This window comes from Aquarana catesbeiana, linkage group LG10, assembly GCF_042186555.1.
Source record: "Aquarana catesbeiana isolate 2022-GZ linkage group LG10, ASM4218655v1, whole genome shotgun sequence".
In the NCBI taxonomy this organism is placed as follows: domain Eukaryota; kingdom Metazoa; phylum Chordata; class Amphibia; order Anura; family Ranidae; genus Aquarana; species Aquarana catesbeiana.
The window spans coordinates 227,180,487-227,203,148 of record NC_133333.1 but is presented as its reverse complement, the minus strand read 5'-3'; the positions used below and the strand labels follow the sequence as shown (position 1 = coordinate 227,203,148).

General features: G+C 41.5%; 1 pseudogene; it reads left to right on the top strand.

The window, feature by feature from the left end:
* Positions 1-13,136, top strand: part of LOC141111250 (nicotinamide N-methyltransferase-like) — a 117,589-nt pseudogene extending 104,453 nt beyond the window's left edge.
* Positions 13,137-22,662: the final 9,526 nt, after the last annotated feature.

The following is a 22,662-nucleotide window of genomic DNA, read 5'->3' as shown; positions in this document are numbered from 1 at the left end:
CCTGCCTGTAGTATATTAGGAACAGAACAACAGGAACGATCTGCAGCGAGATATAGCTGCACAAGATACAGTACTGAATATACTGCAGCTAACTGAATGAACTGCCTGCCTGCAGTATATTAGGAGGAGAACAACTGGAACGGTCTGCAGTGAGATCTAGCTGCACAGGATACAGTACTGAATATACTGCAGCTAACTGAATGAACTTGCCTGCCTGTAGTATATTAGGAAGAGAACAACAGAAATGGTCTGCAGCGAGATCTAGCTGCACAGGATTCAGTACTGAATATACTGCAGCTAACTGAATGAACTGCCTGCCTGTAGTATATTAGGAACAAAACAACAGGAATGGTCTGCAGCGAGATCTAGCTAAACTGGATACAGTACTGGATATTCTGCAGTTAACTGAATGAACTGCCTGCCTGTAGTATATTAGGAGCAGAACCACAGGAATGGTCTGCAGTGAGATCTAGCTGCACAGGATACAGTACTGAATATACTGCAGCTAACTGAATGAACTGCCTGCCTGTAGTATATTAGGAAGAGAACAACAGAAATGGTCTGCAGCGAGATCTAGCTGCACAGGATTCAGTACTGAATATACTGCAGCTAACTGAATGAACTGCCTGCCTGTAGTATATTAGGAACAGAACAACAGGAATGGTCTGCAGCGAGATTTAGCTAAACTGGATACAGTACTGAATATACTGCAGCTAACTGAAGGAACTGCCTGCCTGTAGTATATTAGGAACAGAACAACAGGAACGATCTGCAGCGAAATCTAGCTGCACAGGAAACAGTTCTAAATATACTGCAGCTAACTGAATGAACTGCCTGCCTGTAGTATATTAGGAAGAGAACAACAGGAACGGTCTGCAGCGAGAATTAGCTGCACAGGATACAGTACTGAATATACTGCAGCTAACTAAATGATCTGCCTGCCTGTAGTATATTAGGAAAAGAACAACAGGAACAGTCTGCAGCAAGATCTAGCTGCACAGGATACAGTAATGAATATACTGCAGCTAACTGAATGAACTGCCTGCCTGTAGTATATTAGGAACAGAACAACAGGAAAGGTCTGCAGCGAGATCTAGCAAAACTAGATACAGTACTGAATATACTGAAGCTAACTGAATGAACTGCCTGCCTGTAGTATATTAGGAAGAGAACAACAGGAACGATCTGCAGCGAGATATAGCTGCACAAGATACAGTACTGAATATACTGCAGCTAACTAAATGATCTGCCTGCCTGTAGTATATTAGGAAGAGAACAACAGGAACGGTCTGAAGCAAGATCTAGCTGCAAAGGATACAGTACTGAATATACTGCAGCTAACTGAATGAACTTGCCTGCCTGTAGAATATTAGGAACAGAACAACAGGAATGGTCTGCAGTGACATCTAGCTGCACAGGATACAGTACTAAATATACTGCAGCTAACTGAATGAACTGCCTGCCTGTAGTATATTAGAAACAGAACAACAGGAACGGTCTGCAGCGAGATCAAGTAAACTGGATAAAGTACTCAATATACTGCAGCTAACTGAAGGAACTGCCTGCCTGTAGTATATTAGGAACAGAACAACAGGAACGATCTGCAGCGAGATCTAGCTGCACAGGATACAGTACTAAATATACTGCAGCTAACTGAATGAACTACCTGCCTGTAGTATATTAGGAAGAGAACAACAGGAACGGTCTGCAGCGAGATTTAGCTGCACAGGATACAGTAATGAATATACTGCAGCTAACTGAATGAACTGCCTGCCTGTAGTATATTAGGAACAGAACAACAGGAAAGGTCTGCAGCGAGATCTAGCAAAACTAGATACAGTACTGAATATACTGAAGCTAACTGAATGAACTGCCTGCCTGTAGTATATTAGGAAGAGAACAACAGGAACGATCTGCAGCGAGATATAGCTGCACAAGATACAGTACTGAATATACTGCAGCTAACTAAATGATCTGCCTGCCTGTAGTATATTAGGAAAAGAACAACAGGAACAGTCTGCAGCAAGATCTAGCTGCACAGGATACAGTAATGAATATACTACAGCTAACTGAATGAACTGCCTGCCTGTAGTATATTAGGAACAGAACAACAGGAAAGGTCTGCAGCGAGATCTAGCAAAACTAGATACAGTACTGAATATACTGAAGCTAACTGAATGAACTGCCTGCCTGTAGTATATTAGGAACAGAACAACAGGAACGATCTGCAGCGAGATATAGCTGCACAAGATACAGTACTGAATATACTGCAGCTAACTGAATGAACTGCCTGCCTGCAGTATATTAGGAGGAGAACAACTGGAATGGTCTGCAGTGAGATCTAGCTGCACAGGATACAGTACTGAATATGCTGCAGCTAACTGAATGAACTTGCCTGCCTGTAGTATATTAGGAAGAGAACAACAGAAATGGTCTGCAGCGAGATCTAGCTGCACAGGATACAGTACTGAATATACTGCAGCTAACTGAATGAACTGCCTGCCTGTAGTATATTAGGAACAGAACAACAGGAATGGTCTGCAGCGAGATCTAGCTAAACTGGATACAGTACTGGATATTCTGCAGTTAACTGAATGAACTGCCTGCCTGTAGTATATTAGGAACAGAACCACAGGAATGGTCTGCAGTGAGATCTAGCTGCACAGGATACAGTACTGAATATACTGCAGCTAACTGAATGAACTGCCTGCCTATAGTATATTAGGAAGAGAACAACAGAAATGGTCTGCAGCGAGATCTAGCTGCACAGGATTCAGTACTGAATATACTGCAGCTAACTGAATGAACTGCCTGCCTGTAGTATATTAGGAACAGAACAACAGGAATGGTCTGCAGCGAGATTTAGCTAAACTGGATACAGTACTGAATATACTGCAGCTAACTGAAGGAACTGCCTGCCTGTAGTATATTAGGAACAGAACAACAGGAACGATCTGCAGCGAGATCTAGCTGCACAGGATACATTACTAAATATACTGCAGCTAACTGAATGAACTGCCTGCCTGTAGTATATTAGGAAGAGAACAACAGGAACGGTCTGCAGCGAGATTTAGCTGCACAGGATACAGTACTGAATATACTGCAGCTAACTAAATGATCTGCCTGCCTGTAGTATATTAGGAAAAGAACAACAGGAACAGTCTGCAGCAAGATCTAGCTGCAAGGATACAGTAATGAATATACTGCAGCTAACTGAATGAACTGCCTGCCTGTAGTATATTAGGAACAGAACAACAGGAATGGTCTGCAGCGAGATCTAGCTAAACTGGATACAGTACTGGATATTCTGCAGTTAACTGAATGAACTGCCTGCCTGTAGTATATTAGGAACAGAACCACAGGAATGGTCTGCAGTGAGATCTAGCTGCACAGGATACAGTACTGAATATGCTGCAGCTAACTGAATGAACTGCCTGCCTGTAGTATATTAGGAAGAGAACAACAGAAATGGTCTGCAGCGCGATCTAGCTGCACAGGATTCAGTACTGAATATACTGCAGCTAACTGAATGAACTGTCTGCCTGTAGTATATTAGGAACAGAACAACAGGAATGGTCTGCAGCGAGATTTAGCTAAACTGGATACAGTACTGAATATACTGTAGCTAACTGAAGGAACTGCCTGCCTGTAGTATATTAGGAACAGAACAACAGGAACGATCTGCAGCGAGATCTAGCTGCACAGGATAAATTACTAAATATACTGCAGCTAACTGAATGAACTGCCTGCCTGTAGTATATTAGGAAGAGAACAACAGGAACGGTCTGCAGCGAGATTTAGCTGCACAGGATACAGTACTGAATATACTGCAGCTAACTAAATGATCTGCCTGCCTGTAGTATATTAGGAAAAGAACATCAGGAACAGTCTGCAGCAAGATCTAGCTGCAGAGGATACAGTAATGAATATACTGCAGCTAACTGAATGAACTGCCTGCCTGTAGTATATTAGGAACAGAACAACAGGAAAGGTCTGCAGCGAGATCTAGCAAAACTAGATACAGTACTGAATATACTGAAGCTAACTGAATGAACTGCCTGCCTGTAGTATATTAGGAACAGAACAACAGGAACGATCTGCAGCGAGATATAGCTGCACAAGATACAGTACTGAATATACTGCAGCTAACTGAATGAACTGCCTGCCTGCAGTATATTAGGAGGAGAACAACTGGAACGGTCTGCAGTGAGATCTAGCTGCACAGGATACAGTACTGAATATACTGCAGCTAACTGAATGAACTTGCCTGCCTGTAGTATATTAGGAAGAGAACAACAGAAATGGTCTGCAGCGAGATCTAGCTGCACAGGATTCAGTACTGAATATACTGCAGCTAACTGAATGAACTGCCTGCCTGTAGTATATTAGGAACAGAACAACAGGAATGGTCTGCAGCAAGATCTAGCTAAACTGGATACAGTACTGGATATTCTGCAGTTAACTGAATGAACTGCCTGCCTGTAGTATATTAGGAACAGAACCACAGGAATGGTCTGCAGTGAGATCTAGCTGCACAGGATACAGTACTGAATATACTGCAGCTAACTGAATGAACTGCCTGCCTGTAGTATATTAGGAAGAGAACAACAGAAATGGTCTGCAGCGAGATCTAGCTGCACAGGATTCAGTACTGAATATACTGCAGCTAACTGAATGAACTGCCTGCCTGTAGTATATTAGGAACAGAACAACAGGAATGGTCTGTAGCGAGATCTAGCTAAACTGGATACAGTACTGGATATTCTGCAGTTAACTGAATGAACTGCCTGCCTGTAGTATATTAGGAACAGAACCACAGGAATGGTCTGCAGTGAGATCTAGCTGCACAGGATACAGTACTGAATATACTGCAGCTAACTGAATGAACTGCCTGCCTGTAGTATATTAGGAAGAGAACAACAGAAATGGTCTGCAGCGAGATCTAGCTGCACAGGATTCAGTACTGAATATACTGCAGCTAACTGAATGAACTGCCTGCCTGTAGTATATTAGGAACAGAACAACAGGAATGGTCTGCAGCGAGATTTAGCTAAACTGGATACAGTACTGAATATACTGCAGCTAACTGAAGGAACTGCCTGCCTGTAGTATATTAGGAACAGAACAACAGGAACGATCTGCAGCGAGATCTAGCTGCACAGGATACAGTACTAAATATACTGCAGCTAACTGAATGAACTGCCTGCCTGTAGTATATTAGGAAGAGAACAACAGGAACAGTCTGCAGCGAGATTTAGCTGCACAGGATACAGTACTGAATATACTGCAGCTAACTAAATGATCTGCCTGCCTGTAGTATATTAGGAAAAGAACAACAGGAACAGTCTGCAGCAAGATCTAGCTGCACAGGATACAGTAATGAATATACTGCAGCTAACTGAATGAACTGCCTGCCTGTAGTATATTAGGAACAGAACAACAGGAAAGGTCTGCAGCGAGATCTAGCAAAACTAGATACAGTACTGAATATACTGAAGCTAACTGAATGAACTGCCTGCCTGCAGTATATTAGGAAGAGAACAACTGGAACGGTCTGCAGTGAGATCTAGCTGCACAGGATACAGTACTGAATATACTGCAGCTAACTGAATGAACTGCCTGCCTGTAGTATATTAGGAACAGAACAACAGGAACGGTCTGCAGCGAGATCTAGCTACACAGGGTGCAGTACTAAATATACTGCAGCTAACTGAATGAACTGCCTGCCTACAGTATATTAGGAAGAGAACAGGAACGGTCTGCAGCGAGATCTAGCTGCACAGGATACAGTACTGAATATACTGCAGCTAACTGAATGAAATTGCCTGCCTGTAGTATATTAGGAACAGAACAACAGGAATGGTCTGCAGCAAGATGTAGCTAAACTGGATACAGTACTGGATATACTGCAGTTAACTGAATGAACTGTCTGCCTGTAGTATTTTAGGAAGAGAACAACAGGAATGGTCTGCAGCGAAATCTAGCTAAACTGGATACAATATATATATATATATATATATATATATATATATATATACATTTATATACAAAGCCTGGAATGTATATATATATATATATCTATATATATATATATAGATATATATATATATATATATATATATATATATATATTTATACTAAATATACTGGAGCTAACTGAATCAACTGTCTGCTCAATCTATCTAAATGAAATTAAATGACACTCTCTCTTTCTCTGAACGCCAGAACACACTACACACGTCCGATGTGCAGGCGGCCTTATATAGTGTGGGGCATGTACTTAATCCCCTGAGCCATAATTGGCCAAAGGCACGTTGCAATGATGGCTCTGTTTGCTTATGACACTGTGATTGGCCAAAGAATGCGGGTCATAGTGCATGCTTGACCAATCATCAGCCAGCAAACCACTGCAATGATGCAGTGCTTTATGGGCCCGGACGCGCCGCTCGAATTTGGTGCGAACAGCCCATAATGTTTGATCTTCGTGGAAGGATCGAACAGCCGATGTTCGAGTTGAACTCATGTATGACTCAAACTCGAAGCTCATCCTTACTCCCTAGAGAGATGATGTTGAAAGCGCTGCAACAAAACAAAGTTATGTTTAATCTTTACTGATTAAAATTTTTTTTCTACATATTTTCTTCAATACTTATCAACCCTTACCTTTTTATTGGATGAAGGATCTATTATTGCTTTATCCATTTAGAAAGAGCAATATTGTAAGATATAGATGTAGCACCCTGATGTTTAGGCAGGGTTGCTCTTAAATTTACCTGCCAGATGTAGTTACCTTGGCTTGTTGTTGGGGATCAATTGATTTCACCCTAAGTCTAGAATTGCTGAACTTCTCTCTTCTGCTGCTAGGTGGCCGGGTACCTGGTGGCATTAGATAAGACAAGGGCAAAGCAAGGACAGATTAGGAGTATATGGGATATCTCAGCCAATAGGTAGGGGTTTTTCTTAATCCCTTGGCCTGCTGGGAGAACAATGTTGCCAACCTAAAGGCCCATGACGATAGACACACGATAGGACTTTGTACAAACTTTTCAGTGGATTTTTGTACAAAGGGCGTCGGCCGTAAACTAATTAAGCATACACACGGCAGGACTTTTTCAGCCAACTTTCACCAAATCACGTGGTTTTTCAGCTCTTTACCGCCACCCTTTGGTCAACTTCTGTATTGTTGTGTGATCTTTTGCATTGGTTCTGAGCATGCTTATTTGTAGTTTGGACTAAAGTCCTATGGACTTGTGTACACATGATAGGATTTTGCACCATAGGACTTTTGTTGCCGGAAAGTTTGTCTGTTTGCACAGCCAACATTTGTCCGATGAAAACCGAAAAAGTTTATCCGATGGAGCGTACACACGGTAGGATGTTGCCTTAAAACAGCTAATTTGCATGTTTGTTGTCAAAAAGTCCTATCTTGTGTATGGGCCTTAACAGATTGAAATTTACTGACACAACACCCACAATTTACTGACACAGCCAAGTTTTTACTGTCATTTCCAAAAGTTACAAAATTAAATTTTTAATTACAAATTTTACTATTTAGGCTACAAACAAGTAGAATATGTAATTAGCAATGTGATTTAAGGTAGATAAGGCAAAAAACATATTTCTTATTTTATTTTCGATATAGTAAGTAAGTAGCTCAGGGATAGGACTCAGGAGGGCAAGAAATTAGAATGGGCGGCACACACATGAAATTGACTCTCACAGTGATACTGACAGCAGTGTGCAGTAGTACAGATTACCGATACGACACGTCCCCTCCTGAGTCACAGTGACAGTCTCTCTCCATGCCAGTGGTCCCTCCAGTCCAAACAGCACTGATGGTCCCGCTCCTGGCCTGCCTTGCTCCCATTTCGCAGACCCACACACAAGGGTCTGGTCGCTCTGCTTGGCTCCCTTGCATCATGACATCACAGGACATGCTCAGGCACCACCTTCACCAGAGCCACCTGAACACACTGTAGCAGGCACTCGTATGATCTTGGCTGGCTCTGGGCAGAGCGTCACAGCCATATTTTTTACTGGCAACCTTTTCTTTTTAATGGCATTTACTGGCAAGATAAAATTGCCTGTTTTTTTACTGGCTGCCAGTAAAAATACTGACGGTTGGCAACACTGTGGGAGAACCTATATATTTGGGTGGAGTCAGGTGATCTGGGTTCTGTGCCACCTGGATGGCTGTCTGGTGGATGTGTGTTGTACTGCCCGGGCTGCTAGGCTGGAGTTTGGGCCTATCCCGGGCACATCTGGCTGCTAGGTTGTCTGAGGGCCTATCCAGAAGCAAGAGAGCAATGCAGGGTTGGAATTGCAACTTGAAGCCCAACCAAAAGTGACGGTTCTGCTGGCTGGAGAACCTGTCGTAGTCAGAGGTAAAGGGGAAGTTGTCATCCCTAAGGGACCATCCACATTATCACCAGGAACGACAGTGAGTAGCTGAAACAAGTACCGGAGCAGAATTCTCACCAACCAGAGACTTTGAAGAATTGTGAAACTTTAGCAGGTGTCAAGCCAGGGACCCAGCCTGCGGAGGTGACACTTGCAGAGCAGCCTTGTGTGTCGAGCCAGGCACCGAGCAGGCCAGTGAGGTGAAGCTTGACAAGTATTTGGAGTGCCAAGCTAGGGACCCAGCAGAGAAGCAGGGGTGACGCTTGAGGAAGATACTACAGTGAAGATTGGAAGAGCTCATGGGTTTCAGCGGCAGTGAATCATCTAGTCTAGTGAGAGAGAGACTGGGAGCTCAGTGGGTTGAAGAACTGCAAGAAGTGATTGTAGTGGAAGTGACGGAACTGTTACATCTTGTGTTAGAAACTGTTTAAGACTGTTGCCATAGGAGACAGCATTCCTACGCATGCAGATGTAGCATCTTGCTGGATGTCTTTCCCTGCATGGCTGTCTACCTGTAGAGTCTGCCAATTAACATTGCAACTACCTAAGGGTGTCCTCCCTTAACCCTCTCTCCCAAAGTTCTGTTTAAGAGAAATAAAATCTCTTTGCATTCAAGAAGTGTCTTGCACCCATGAATCTAACTTGTATTACACCCACTATGCCTTACAACCCACTCTATATGGAAGGATCTCAGCAGTTCTAGGCTCTAAAGGTTCTCAACAGACTAGAGGAGGCCTGGGACCTTGCTACATACAGTATTTGTGAATAGAGATAGAATTGAAATGCTTGAGACAGAATCTCCAGACATGAAGTAAGAACCTACCAATACCAGAAGCAAAAAAGAGCAGACAGTGTTAGATGACTGGGCTTCAGCCAATCACGTGGGACAATCGCAACTGCAACAACAGTTATTGAGGCATGGAGACAGAGAAAGAGGAAATAAAAGCGCATGTCCTAAAGCACATGTCCTAATAAAAACACATGTCCTGTGCTTCATTGATAGAACAGCACATCACTCTGTTACTTGCTTACTGCACAATACCCCCAAGACCACCAGAATGGGGTTCCTCATGAGAGACACCTTTAACACCTGTGGTATGAGGAATTCCAGGAGGAGAGTTTCAGAGAGCCTGCCCGGAAAGGACCAAAGGGAACAGTGAGGCAAGGATAAAAATAGTACAAAAAAAATTTCATTAGTAATTAATTTCTTGTTGGGACAGTAGCTGCATTCTATGGCTGTGATGAAAAATGAATTCTGGTGCTAGGTAGAGTTTTTTATTTATAGAGTAGTCATTCTTGTCAGGGCCATCTTTAAGGCAGGGCAGCTGCCCTGGGCCCATTCATTGTTGTGGGGCCCAAAGCTTCTACCCCTTAGGTTTGTGCTGCCTACAGGCCTGTAATCTCTAGCAACCAATCAGTGAGCAATAATAATTTGCAGTAACCTCTAGCTACCAATCAGTTAGTAGTAATGATGTGCAGTAACCTCTAGCAACCAATGGGTGAGCCGTAATGATGTGCAAAAACCTCTAGTAACCAATGGGTGAGCAGTAATGATGATGTAGTAACCTCCAGCATCCAATGGGTGAGTGGTAATGATGTGCAGTAACCTCTAGCAACCAATCAGTGAGCAGTAATAATGTTCAGTAACCTCTAAAAACCTATCAGTGTGTAGTGAGGATGTGCAGTAACCTCTAGCAACCAATCAGTGAGCACTAATGATGTGCAGTAACCTCTAACAACCAATCAGCAAGAAGAAATGATGTGCTGTAAGCTCTAGCAATTAATCGGTGAGCCGTAATGTGTGCTGTAACTTCAAGCAACCAGTCAGTGAGCCATAATGATAAGCTGTAACCTCTAGCAACCAATCGCTGCCTGATGTACTGCAGTAAACTGATTTTGAGTCTAGCTGCTATATATTGTATGTCTCACAGTGGGGGCTGGGGCGACCCAAAAAAATGTTTGCTCAGGGTCCAAAAAATATTAAACATGGCCCTGAGTCTTGTAGCCCTGTAAGGCTTGACCCCCTCAGTATGCTGCCATGCACAGAAAAGTACTATTAGGCAGGCTACAAAAATTAGAAATGTATTTAGTCAAAGGCAAAATGTATTGAAATTCAATCACAGACAACAATCATGTTTGAGAATGACTTTAACAGGTGCTGACCTAAGAAACAAATTGTGTGTGATAAAGGGACAGCAAGAGACATTTACTGTGTTTGGATGTATTGTACCCTACGTTGTAAGAAATATCAAATAACACTAAAATAAATTGTATTGTCTCTTTGTTTTTTTGTTTTTTAGGGAGCTATTATCACACCTATTGGAGTTAATTTCCTAAAGACAAATAGACATTGCAAGGGAAGTTGTACTTTGCAAGGAAATTTTACCCCACACTTTAAATTAGGGCGAAGGTCTGCTGACTTCCATCATCCAATCACATGGAAGTAAAAATCTTTTTTTTTTATTTTCTTTGTGTTTGATTGGGTTATCATTTGCAAAGTGAAATCTCACCCTATTCACTAAGCTCTGGGGAAAACACCATTGCAAATTGCAACTTCACTTTCAAAGTCAACAGCCTATTTGCTTTTAGTAAACCAACCCCATTGTCTTACCAGTTCAAGGAACAACAAGCAAACATAAACATGTAACTTCAGTGACAATAGCCTGTCCAACAGCCTTCCAGAATATAAACATAAATTATGACTTCCTATAGGCTGCAATGCAATTTCAAAATCCTAGCATAGCACCCTCGAGTGTGTGTTACTAGAAGTCAGAGTAGGTAAACTATAGTCTGGCTCAGGGACAAACCTGAGTCAAGGAATCTGGGTCAGGGTTATTAGAGGCCAGGGCTGGAGGACTCATCCTGGCAGCTCTCTGGTGCTTCCCCCTGTTTTTAGAATGTTGGAGAACATTCTGGAAGATAGTGGGTGGAAGCTAGGAAAGGTTGCCTTGAATATTTAGGGGCCCTTAGCCAATCCCCAGGTTGGGGGCCTGGCAGGGAACTAAGAAGCATTTAAATAGACATGAGCCATGCCAGCAGGGGAGTCGGGTGGAAGATGGAGAAGCAGTGTTGAAGAGAGTCCGTCGGTGGCCCTTGAGAGACCCCTGTCGGGGAGGGGCTTCACCTTGGGTTGGAGCTCAGGAGGCTGGCCTGGAAGGATCCAACAACAGGAGGCAGTTGGAGGGAGCCTAACCAGAGAGGCAGCGGACAGAGCAAGGAGAGGCAGTAAGTAGATCAGCATGGTACAGGGACAGACAAGGGGAGAGACTACTAGCTGTAGCAGTGCTCTCTTAAAGACAGCAGTGTGCCAAGTCTTCATCCGACCTTGCACTGGGGAATCTCCATGTGTGTATTAGTCATTAGGACTGGGAAGAGAAAACAGACGGGCTAGTATTTCTGCAAGCAGTAGAACTGGGACCAGTGTCTACGAAGAGGCAGAAGGTTGTGTGAGATGCTGTTCACTCCACATGTGCTATTTTACCAAGGGACTGCAAGTTCCTAGTCTGTAATGTGCTGTTGCTGAACTAATTAGAGACTGTTAGTTCTCCTAGGAGTGAACCAGCAGGAGCTGCACAATGGAACCAAGTTTGTGCAGGTGGAAGGAAGAAGAGGAATCTGTAAATAGGGAGGAAGTTGTCCCTGGTTTTGATTGTTGGACATTTTCAAGCCGGGCATCCGATAATCCCTTGCCCCATCTAAGTTATCATCCCCTAATAAAACAACAAAAAAACTAAATATCAACAGAAAAATGGTGCCCGCTCTGTATACACTAGTCCACATAGTACAATCTTTTTGATATACATCTTCAACTTTGTGAGCTGTCATCAACAAGTCTCTGTGTGGTGAGCACTCTGTGACCAGGTTGAATGTGAGGAATCATTACCTTTATGAAAGAGCCACCAGATGATTGTGGGGAATCTATGAAAAGGTCCTTCTTTTGATGTTATGCCACTTACTGCTGGAAGGATGCTGGAATCCTTAAAGGGTTGCTCTGATGACATGACATTTACCAATGGCATTCTGGTGAGTGTGCATTGGTGAAGCGTTCACTGTGTTTACATTTGCTTATCAAAAAAAAAAAGCCAAAGGTCAGATCACTATGTCTGGATGCAAGAAGAAAATGCTGTGTGACTGGCTGTGCAGTAGTGGGGAACCCTGCCATTAGCAACTTCTACAGGGGTAGTGCTACACTAATATGACAATTTTATTTTAAATTGCCAAATTACAGTCTTACCGAATTTTGACAGAATCACACCACATCACTGTATATTGAAATATTTCCTGTAATGTCCATATTATTTTTTTTTTTTCTTTCAGAGATCAACTTCAGGAGAAAGAAATGCGCCTAAGGTCATCCATCAAGCAAATTTTGAATTTTTGAACAGGAAAACATAACTTCCCCAGTCCTATTACCACTTGCTGATTGTATTATCAGTGTGTGGATACTGGAAGTTATCAGTAAAAATGAAGATGAATACATGAAGAATCTGGAGAAGACAATAAAGCTGCTAAAACCCGGAGGCCAACTGTTACTTATTGCGGCATTAGATACAACTTACTGGTTTGATGGAGAAGAACGGTTCCATTATTTTAAATTTAATGAGGAGTTTGTTAAAAATGCCTTTGGTAAGGTGGGTTTAGCCATTGATTACTATGCAGTGCAGAGGAGACGCAATGTTAGTAATATCATTGATTATAAAGCTGTTCTATTCATTGTAGGATGCAAAGGGGAATAGATGATTGGAGCCAATAACATTCAACTCAGTGTGTAAATCTTACAAAGAATCTACAGGCAACAAACAGAATTAATCATTGACCTATTAATGGCAGTCAGAAATCACAGAAGTTGCGCTAAAGTCAGCAATGTTATTTTGCATTAATTTGTGTTAAATTATGTTACCAAATGTTGCTATCTTAATAAAGATCATTCAGAATATAAATGGTGCGTTGAATTGCCTTGGAACAATATTGTAAACCTTTTATGCATGCAACATATCTTTTTATCTATTTATTGATAACCAACGCATTTCAGGACATTTACTGTATCGCTTTTATCAGAATATGGATAAAGATTATATAAAAATACAATATCAGATACAGGGTATGGATAATATATTGGAAAGCATAAAAAAAATTAACATTATCAGGTACAATACCTAAACATTATTAATGGTTTATGAAGAAATTAAATATAAGGAGATTTGATTATTAAGTGTTGTACAGGATGGCAGGGATGGGTCCCGGATGGCAGCTAAATTGTCCCACTATTTGAGTTGTGGTCCCTTTAACCACTTCAGCTCCGGAAGGATTTACCCCCTTAATGACCAGGCCATTTTTTTGCCATAACTGACAATTGCGTGTGCGTGCGACGCTGTACCCACATAAAATTTATGTCTTTTTTTCCCCACAAATAGAGCTTTCTTTTGGTGGTATTTGATCACCTCTGCGGGGGTTTTTTGTGCGCTATAAACAAAAAAGACCATCAATTTTGAAAAAAAAAAAAAAAATATGTTTTACATTCTGCTATAATACATATCCCAAAAAAAAATGTAAAATAACAAATTTCTTCATCACTTTAGGTATTCTTCTACCTATTTTTGGTAAAAAAAAATCCCAATAATCGTATATTGATAGGTTTGCGCAAAAGTTATAGCGTCTACAAACTTACACATTTAGGGATTTTTAATTTTTTTTGTTTTTACTAGTCTTTACTATCGGGACTGCGGCATTGCGGCGGACAAATCTGACCCTAAGTGACGCTTTTTGGGGACCAGTGACACTAATTCAGTGATCAGTGCTAAAAAAATGCACTAATCAATGTATAAATTATACTGGCAGGGAAGGGGTTAACATCAGGGGGATCAAAGGGTTAACTGTGTTCTCTGCAAGTGTTTTCCAACTGTGTAGGATGGACTGACAGGAAGAACACAGAGATCCCTGTTCCTGATTACTAGGAACAGAAGATCTCAGTGTACTTCCCTGTCAGAACAGGGATCTGCCTTGTTTACACAAGCAGATCCCCGTTCTGCCTTTCTGTGGAGCGATCATGGGTGGCTGGCAGACATCGCACGAGCACCCACAGTATCTAGTGCACAAAACAACGTACAGGTAATAGAGCCATCCTGCTGCAGTTTATAGGTGGTGGGCGGTCTTTAAGTGGTTAAAGGCTAAGTTCACCTTTGCGAACGCGTGGAACGCGTAACATGTTCCCAGTGCTGCAGCCACCGCCCACTGCCCCTCCCTGGTTACCCAGCATGCACCTCTCCATCGCTAAGCCCGGAAGAGGTATCGACTGGGCTTTACAAGCCCACAATCATGGCAACGGCCAGAAGAGGATTTACTAAGTTGTGAGTATAAAATAAATATATTATCAACATCCACTAGCAAATAAATATAATCGTTCTTTATGTTAATAATTGCATTATGCTTGGATACCTGATACCTGAAAAAAAATGTGTCCGGAAATCCGCTTTAATGCATTCTATGCATTCTTCTGTGTGCAGCAGCCCCCCTCAGCCCCCTAATACTTACCTGAGCCTACCTTTATCCAGCGATGTTGCAGTAGTGTCTCAGCTGTCTGGCACCCCCCTCCTCATTGGCTGCTGTCAATCAAAGTCAGTCAGCCCATCAGGAGAAAAAGGGGGTGGGGCCAGCTCGCAGGTTTGTGTCTGAATGGACACATGAAGCCCCGACAGGTGCCCCCCCAGAAAGCTGCTTGCTGTGGGGGCACTCAAAAGGAGGGAGGTGCCAGGAGCACAGAAGAGGGACCCCAGAAGAGGAGAATCTCGGATGCTCTGTACAAAACCAACTGCACAGAGCAGGTAAGTATAACATGTTTGTTAGTTTAAAAAAAAAAAAAAAAAAAAACAAGACATTATAATCACTTCAAATATTAATTAGATATACACATTATAGAAACGAAAAATAAATGTTTCCTTTATCACTAAAAGTGACTTTCTTTAGTCACACTTTTTTTACTCTATAATGTGTTTATATACGTAGTAACAACTACTCATTTGTTATTAATATTTAGCTAAAGCTTAGTTTAGTGTTTTGTTTTGGTTTTTTTTAAATCAGCACCAGGGACAGTTCTATCATAAATTACTTTTGCAAGGTACCTGCACAAATGCATCTGCAGTAGCTTCGGACAGAAGCTCCATAGTAGCCAATTACAGGATGTGCTGACCAGGATATTTGAGGCCACACAGATGGAGCCATGTAAGGAAAGAACTATACAGGCAGTTCCCGAGTTACAAATATCCGACTTACAGAGGGAGACAACAGGAAATGAGAGGAAATTTACCGCTAGGAAGGGAACTTCACTCCTGTAAGCGTTCTCATGGGAAAAAGGTGTCTCCTCTGATGCTTTATCACCAAGGCTTGTTTCCACAACAACCCAAAATTTTCAAAATCCAATTGTCATTAGGACAGAAAGTGAGGTGAAATCTTCTGAACAGGGGCACAGACAGCAAAACAAATGTTACAGGGGTGTTAACCCTTCCCTATGCTATCAAAAAACGTAAAAAATATTTTTTTGGCTGGAGCTACACTTAAAAAAATGTACTTGTTCCGACTTAGAAACAAATTCAACTTAAGAACAAACCTACAGACCCTATCTTGTTTGTACTTAAAAAAAAAAACATTTAGATGTCTTATTCACGAAGCAGAATATACAAAGCTGTGGGATTGTTAGAGAATAAAAATAATACCACATAGGTTTAACTGTATGGACCTGTGTATTTTTGTCAACGTTATAAACTGCATAACTATGTAAAGGAATATAAATACAGGTGAATACAAGATGCAATAGGCCAGGCCTAGTCTTATCTATACCTGTTTGCTAATGCTGTGTCTTAGACCAATAGCACCGTAAAAACAAATGATCAAAGTATTCTCTACTTCATGGAGTTGGTGATGTTTGAGGTCCTGCATTCCGCACCATCTTAAAAGATAGCACTGAAATTGACAGCTATAGTCCTCATTTTCTATGACCTATGAAGCATGGCCAAAGGAGCTGATCATAGATACATATAAACTGAACTCTTGGATTAGTTAAAGGCTATGTTCACCTTTTTATAAATAAGTGAAAAGGGGAACTAGCTCACAGCAAGCTCCTCACCCCTTGTCCCAGCTGCACCTATGTATTAAGTGGGCACCTTCTCCCACAGCCCATGCCAGCTGGTGTAACAACCCCCACAACTAAAAATTTCTGCACACAGCCTCAGAGGCTATGTACCATTACAATGCATGCAATGGAGAGTTTTCATTGGTCAGCATGGCCAAGTGACCATGGTGACCAATATGAATCTCTTATTTTTCTGGGACATCCTGGCAGAAAAATGTCTCAGAAGAGACTGCCATTAGTCAGCTTGGTCATGTGGCCATGCTGACCATTGACAGCTCCCCATTGCATGCTTTGTGATAGTACATAGTCTCAAGAGCTGTGCAGTGAAAACTCCAAGTGTGGGCTCTGTTACACTGGCTGGTGTGGGTGGTCATAATATACTGTGCCTTGCAAAAGTATTCATCCCCTTGGCTTTTTACCTATTTTGTTACATTACAGACTTTAGTTCAATGTTTTTTTAATCTGAATTATATGTGATGGATCAGAACACAATAGTCTAAGTTGGTGAAGTAAAATTAGAAAAATATATACATAAAACTATTTTTCAGAAATAAAAAAACTGATAATTGGCATGTGCTTATGTATTCACCCCCTTTGTTATGAAGCCCATAAAAAGCTCTGGTGCAACCAATTACCTTCAGAAGTCACATAATTAGTGAAATGATGTCCACCTGTGTGCAATCTAAGTGTCACATGATCTGTCATTACATATACACACCTTTTTTGAAAGGCCCCAGAGATGCAACACTCAAGGAACTCTCAAACAATTAAGGCACAATGTTGTTGAGAAGTACATGTCAGAGTTAGGTTATAAAAAAAAAAATATCCAAATCTTTGATGATCCCTAGGAGCACCATCAAATCTATCATAACCAAATGGAAAGAACATGGCACAAGAGCAAACCTGCCAAGAGATGGCCGCACACCAAAACTCATGAACCGGGCAAGGAGGGCATTAATCAGAGAGGCAGCACAGAGACCTAAGGTAACCCTGGAGGACCTGCAGAGTTCCACAGCAGAGACTGGAGTATCTGTACATAGGACGAAAATAAGCCGTACGTTCCATAGAATTTTATGGCAGAGTGGCCAGAAGAAAGCCATTACTTTCAGCAAAGAACAAAATGGCACATTTTGAGTTTGCAAAAAGGCACGTGGAAGACTCCCAAAATGTATGGAGGAAGGTGCTCTGGTCTGATGAGTCTAAAATTGAACTTTTTGGACATCAAAGAAAACGCTATGTCTGGCGCAAACCCAACACATCACATCACCCAAAGAACACCATCCGCACAGTGAAACATGGTGGTGGCAGCATCATGCTGTGGGGATGTGTTTCAGCAGTCGGGACTGGGAAACTGGTCAGAGTTGAGGGAAAGATGGATGGTGCTCAATACAGGGATACTCTTGAGCAAAACCTGTACCACTCTGTGTGTGATTTGAGGCTAGGACAGAGGTTCACCTTCCAGCAGGACAATGACCCCAAATACACTGCTAAAACAACACCTGAATGGTTTAAGGAGAAACATGTAAATGTGTTATAATGACCTAGTCAAAGCCCAGACCTCAATCCAATAGAAAATCTGTGGTCAGACTTAAAGATTGCTGTTCACCAGCGCAAACCATCCAACTTGAAGGAGCTGGAGCAGTTTTGCGAGGAGAAATTGGCAAAAATCCCAGTGGTAAGATGTGGCAAGCTCATAGAGACTTATCCAAAGCGACTTGGAGCTGTGATAGCCGCAAAAGGTGGATCTACAAAGTACTGACTTTAGGGAGGTGAATAGTTATGCACACTAAATTTTTCTGTTATTTTATCGTATTTGTTGTTTGCTTCACAATAAAAAAAAAAAAAAAACATCTTCAAAGTTGTGGGCATGTTCTGTAAATTAAATTATGCAAATCCTCAAACAATCCATGTTAATTCCAGGTAGTGAGGCAACAAAACACAAAAAATGCCAAGGGGGGTGAATACTTTTGCAAGGCACTGTACTGTATACGTGCAGCAGGGATTGGGAGAAGAGTGTTAGGGTTCTGTAAGCTAGATCCTTTTTTCATAAACAAATTGAAACCAAGCTTAAATTCTTTGGTTTTCACTTGTCAGAGCCTCTCTGAATTAAAAATTATTACATACTGATTGATTATACTGATCAACCTCTGGATAATACTTTTTAACACAGAAAACTAAAAGACTGAAAGTTTGCTGAGAGTTTGAAAAGTTGTTTGAGCTTCAGAACAATGGGCTGTATTGGTACTTAAACACATAAGACCTGGACCCAGAAAGAAGTAAACCTTTTTTTAAGTGGTTGTATCCTCTGCTTAGTGATTTTTACCTACAGGTAAGCCTATAATAAGGCTTACCTGTAAGTAAAATGAATATTTTCTAAACCTGCACGGTTTAGGAGATATTCGCCTTGCATACCGCTGCTGACATCAGCAGCACACGCACTCTGAAGGTTCCGGCGGATCATGCCGAAAAAATCAGAGCTCCTTGCCGAGACAGAGGACTCCCACGCATGCGGCCACTCACAGCATTGGAGCTGCAAACCCAGATGAAACGCAGGGGAAACATGTCAGCTCCCTTAACGTTGATGGGGAGGTGGTGCGGACTCTTCGTTCTAAGGTACAGTATCTCACAAAAGTGAGTACACCTCTCACATTTTTGTAATAAATTTATTATATCTTTTTATGTGACAGCATTGAGGAAATTATACTTTGCTACAATGTAAAGTAATGAGTGTACAGCTTGTATAACAGTGTAAATTTGCTGTCCCCTCAAAATAACTCAACCCAGCCATTAGTGTCTAAACCACTGGCAACAAAAGTGAGTACACCCCTAAGTGAAAATGTCCAAATTGGGCCCAAAGTGTCAATATTTTGTGTGCCCACCATTATTTTCCAGCACTGCCTTAACCCTTTTGGACATGAAGTTCACCAGAGCTTCACAGGTTGCCACTGGAGACCTCTTCCACTCCTCCATGACGACATCACAGAGCTGGTGGATGTTAGAGACCTTGCTCTCCTTCACCTTCCATTTGAGGATGCCGCATAGATGCTCAATAGGGTTTATGTCTGGCCAGTCCATGTTGGCCAGTCCATCACCTTTACCCTCAGCTTCTTTAGCAAGGCAGTGGTAGTCTTGGAGGTGTGTTTGGGGTTGTAATCATGTTTGAATACTGCCCTAAGGCCCAGTCTCCAAAGGGAGGGAATCATGCTCTGCTTCAGTATGTCACAGTACATGTTGGCATTCAATGTTCCCTCAATGAACTGTAGGTCCCCAGTGTCGACAGCACTCATGCAGCCCCAGACCATGCTTGACTGTAGGCAAGATACACTTGTCTTTGTACTCCTCATCTGGTTGCCGCCACACACGCTTGACACCGTCTGAACCAAATAAGTTTATCTTGGTTCCAGTAATCCATGTCTTTAGTCTGCTTGTCTTCAACAAACTGTTTGCGTGCTTTCTTGTGCATCACCTTTAGAAGAGGCTTCCTTCTGGGACAACAGCCATGTAGACTAATTTTATGCAGTGTGTGGCGTATGTTCTGATCACTGACAGGCTGACGTCCCACCCCGTCAACCTCTGCAGCAATGCTGGTAGCACTCATATGTCTATTTCTCAAAGACAATCTCTGGATATAACGCTGAGCACGTGCACTCGACTTCTTTGGTCGACCATGGCGAGGCCTGTTCTGAGTGGAACCTGACCTGTTCAACTGCTGTATGGTCTTGGGCACCATGCTGCAGCTCAGTTTCAGGGTCTTGGCAATCTTTTTATAGCCTAGGTCATCTTTATGTAGAGCAACAATTCTTTTTTTCAGATCCTTAGAGAGTTCTTTGTCATGAGGTGCCATGTTGAACTTCCAGTGTTCAGTATGAGCGAGTGAGAGCAATAACACCAAATTTACCACACCTGCTCCCCATTCTCACCTTAGACCTTGTAACACTCAGGTGTGAAGTGACTAATTGGGACCAATTTTCTTTGTTCTTGTCTTCAGGTGTCCAACACCAGGATGGACACTGCATTGCAATCATCCTCCTCTAACTGTATTTTGCTGTAACATTTATCTGGAAGTATGTTCAACATGGGGACAAGGTGCTTTGGGGTGGGGGTGCAGAGCACAAAATTAAAATTTGAACATCTTCAACAATTTACTGTATATGAAATAGATTTAAAAAATATTTACCTTCATGTTGACAAGAATAGAATAGATAATAATGAATAGTGAGTTAAATTGCAAAGGTTTATTTTATAAAAAAAGAACTTGGCAATTACAGCTCTATCAGCTGAATTCCCTGTGACCAGCCTAAGTATTTAATATCAACATTAAAATGAATTTACTTAGCTGATCATGGATAAATATATACTGAACGTTATGTACTTTGTAAAGTTGAAATAAAAGAAGTTAAGCTCGCCCTGTGAACATCACACGATTGATTCTATGCCAAAAATTCTACCACATACATGGATTGATGCTAAAAGTTACCTTGAATTCTACTTCCCTGACAAGTAAATTATGGTATTTGGAGATATATATCCGCAGTTGTATGAACGAATCATTTAAAGCAGTGTTAAACCCAAAACCAAAAATGTCATATATTTCAGCTTGCCAATCATTAGATGTGGTGGCTGCATTCATTTTCCTTTTTAGGCTTTCTTCCCTCTGTTTTTATCAGGTGATCTGGCCAGTTTCACACCTCCTGTATTAAACGCTCCCCCCCTCACTCTGAATGAAGGCACACAGGGGTCTCATTTGGACAGAAGCATTGCCAGGGGGTGTGGAGTGTTGAACGTACTAGCATATTTACATGCACTCTGCATGTAGCGTACTCCTGATTCTTACTCTCTGTATGCAGCAAACTCCTGATCTCTGCACTCTGTATGCAGTGCATTCCTGAACCTTGTTGTCTGTACAAAACGCGCTCCTGAACCCTGTACTTTATACATAGCACACTTCTGAACTTTGCATTCCTGAACTCTGATAAAAAATATGTGAAAAGAATCTTGCGCTAATTTTCAGTGTAGACTGCTACACTTTCAACACTCCTTGGATCAAGGAGATAGTGAAAAAAAAGTCAAAATATAAAAAATTGTGCTGTTTCATAAATACAGAAAAAACTCTTATCAGAAAATTTATAGCAAACACAGTGCAACAGCTAGTGATTAGTGAAAAGTTCTATAAACAAGTGTCCATGTGTATCAGAAATTATTCCATTGGTATTCCACCAACTGAATGTGCTATCCACCGTTCTCAGTGATAATAAAGTATATTATTCCAACTGAAAAGAAAATTGGCCTCTTACCAGATTCTGATGATCTCTAGATTATAAGAAATCATCTACTGCATGACGTAAGAAAATGCCCGATGCCTGGCCACATTCTCTGTGTATGATATAAAGAAAAAAAACTCAAAGTGAAATACACACAAATACAATAAATAACATCTTTATATAGAGCAACAATTCTTTTTTTCAGATCGTCAGAGAATTCTTTGCCATGAGGTGCCATGTTGAACTTCCAGTGATCAGTATGAGAGAGTGAGAGCGATAACACCAAATTTACCACACCTGCTCCCCATTCTCACCTGAGACCTTGTAACACTCAGATGTGAAGTGGCTAATTGGGCCCAATTTTGACATTTTCACTTAGGGGCGTACTCACTTTTGTTGCCAGCAGTTTAGACATTAATGGCTGTGTGTTGAGTTATTTTGAGCAGACAGCAAATTTATAATGTTATACAAGCTGTACACTCACTACTTTACATTGTAGAAAAGCGTTATTTCTTTGGTGTTGCCACATGAAAAGATATAATAAAATATTTACAAAAATGTGAGGGGTGTACTCACTTTTGTGAGATACTGTAAGTATTTCATAATGAGCTAGTATGCAGTGCATACTAGCTCATTATGCCTCTGCCTTACAGTTTTTTGTTTTTTCTCAGGGCATACAACCGCTTTAAACTGAAACTGTTTCACGTTTACAAGGCCTTTAGAACGTACAGATATCCCAATCATCCTCCTATAACTGTATTTTGCTGTAACATTTATCTGGAAGTATCTTCAACATGGGGACAAGGTGCTTTGGTGTGGGGGTGCAAAGCACAAAATTAAAATTTGAACATCTTCAACAATTTACTGTATATGAAA